This window comes from Oncorhynchus kisutch, unplaced genomic scaffold (assembly GCF_002021735.2).
Source record: "Oncorhynchus kisutch isolate 150728-3 unplaced genomic scaffold, Okis_V2 scaffold2249, whole genome shotgun sequence".
NCBI lineage: Eukaryota > Metazoa > Chordata > Actinopteri > Salmoniformes > Salmonidae > Oncorhynchus > Oncorhynchus kisutch.
Window position 1 is genome coordinate 27501 of NW_022264194.1, and position 2832 is coordinate 30332.

Genomic DNA, 2832 nt, shown 5'->3' on the forward strand with positions numbered 1-2832 from the left:
TGGTTCTCAATCAGGGACAACCAGGCTGGCTAAATATGGTTCTCAATCAGGGACAACCAGGCTGCCTAAATATGGTTCTCAATCAGGGACAACCAGGCTGCCTAAATATGGTTCTCAATCAGGGACAACCAGGCTGCCTAAATATGGTTCTCAGTCAGGGACAACAAGGCTGCCTAAATATGGTTCTCAATCAGGGACAACCAGGCTGCCTAAATATGGTTCTCAATCAGGGACAACCAGGCTGCCTAAATATGGTTCTCAATCAGGGACAACCAGGCTGCCTAAATATGGTTCTCAATCAGGGACAACCAGGCTGCCTAAATATGGTTCTCATAGACAACCCACCCAACTCACTCCCTGACCATACTAAAACAAAGACATAATAAATGACAACCCACCCAACTCACTCCCTGACCATACTAAAACAAAGACATAATAAATGACAACCCACCCAACTCACTTCCTGACCATACTAAAACAAAGACATAATAAATGACAACCCACCCAACTCACTTCCTGACCATACTAAAACAAAGACATAATAAATGACAACCCACCCAACTCACTTCCTGACCATACTAAAACAAAGACATATAAAAGAACTAAGGTCAGAACGTGACCCTCGTTTGCTCCAGGGGCGCCGTCATACTACGGCTGACTCTGTAAAACAACACATTTCACTGCACCTATCTGACTCTGTAAAAAAACACATTTCACTGCACCTATCTGACTCTGTAAAACAACACATTTCACTGCACCTATCTGACTCTGTAAAACAACACATTTCACTGCACCTATCTGACTCTGTAAAACAACACATTTCACTGCACCTATCTGACTCTGTAAAATACACATTTCACTGCACCTATCTGACTCTGTAAAACAACACATTTCACTGCACCTATCTGACTCTGTAAAACAACACATTTCACTGCACCTATCTGACTCTGTAAAACAACACATTTCACTGCACCGATCTGACTCTGTAAAACAACACATTTCACTGCACCTATCTGACTCTGTAAAATAACACATTTCACTGCACCTATCTGACTCTGTAAAACAACACATTTCACTGCACCTATCTGACTCTGTTAAAAACAACACATTTCACTGCCCGATCTGACTCTGTAAAACAAAACATTTCACTGCACCGATCTGACTCTGTAAAACAACACATTTCACTGCACCTATCTGACTCTGCAAAACAACACATTTCACTGCACCTATCTGACTCTGTAAAACAACACATTTCACTGCACCGATCTGACTCTGTAAAACAACACATTCACTGCACCGATCTGACTCTGTAAAACAACATTCATTCACTGCACCGATCTGAATATATACATTTGCATTCAGAAATAGTATTCAGGCCCCTTGACTTTTACACATGTTTGTTACGTTATTTTCCTCTTCATCAATCTACACACAATACCCCGTATGACATCACAATACCCCGTAATGACATCACAATACCCCGTAATGACATCACAATACCCCGTAATGACATCACAATACCCCGTAATGACATCACAATACCCCATATTACAAAGTGAAAACAAGAGCTGGCTGCCCGGCCAACTGAGCAATCGGGGGAGAAGGGCCTTGGTCGGGAAGGTGACGAAGAACCCAATGGTCACTCTGACAGAGCTCCAGAGTTCCCTGTGGAGATGGGAGAACCTTCCAGAAGGACAACCATCTCTGTAGCACTCCATCAATCAGGCCTTTATGGTAGAGTGGCCAGACAGAAGCCCTCTTCAATAAAAGGCACACGACAGCCCGCTTGGAGTTTGCCAAAAGGCACTTAAAGACTCTCAGACCATGAGAAACAAGATTCCTGTGGTCTGATGAAACCAAGATTGAACTCTTTGGCCTGAATGCTAAGTGATATGTCTGGAGGAAACCTGGCACCATCCCTACGGTGAAGCATGGTGGTGGCAGCATCATGCTGTGGGGATGTTTTTCAGCGGCAGGGACTGGGAGACGACTCAGGTTCGAGGGAAAGATGAACAGACTAAAGTACAAGAGGTACTATAAGACGTTCTGGATAAAAGTGTCTGCTGAAAGACTTCAGTTTAAACGTCAGTAACCTAATAGGTGATATAAGACGTTCTGGATAAGAGTGTCTGCTGAAAGACTTCAGTTTAAACGTCAGTAACCTAGGTAATATAAGACTAGATCGTTAATAGAACACAAAGCATCTGGTCTGGTTAAAGGACAGGATGACCTGTATCAATATGGTGTGATATGGTATGATAATGTATCAATATGGTGTGATATGGTATGATAATATATATCAATATGGTGTGATATGGTATGATATTATCATATGGTGTGATATGGTATGATAATGTATCAATATGGTGTGATATGGTATGATAATATATATCAATATGGTATGATCATGTATCAATATGGTGTGATATGGTATGATATTGTATCAATATGGTGTGATATGGTATGATATATATATATATATATATATATGGTGTGATATGGTATGATAATGTATATATATGGTGTGGATATGGTATGATATATATCATATGGTGTGATATGGTATGATAATGTATCAATATGGTGTGATATGGTATGATATTCTCAATGTCTTCACTGTCACCGTCTCCCACCACTAGATGGTGCTGTTACACTGTCCACTTCTACATAGTAACCAAGCTTGTTTGAATGGTTTTGGTCGTCGATAACTGCATTAAGGGAAAGGATACACCGAATGCCTTCCAACTGAAATGTGTCTCCCGCATTTTACTGCATTAATCGACATCCACGTTTCCGGAGGCCCGTGGATATCAGTGGATCCTTCAGACCCCG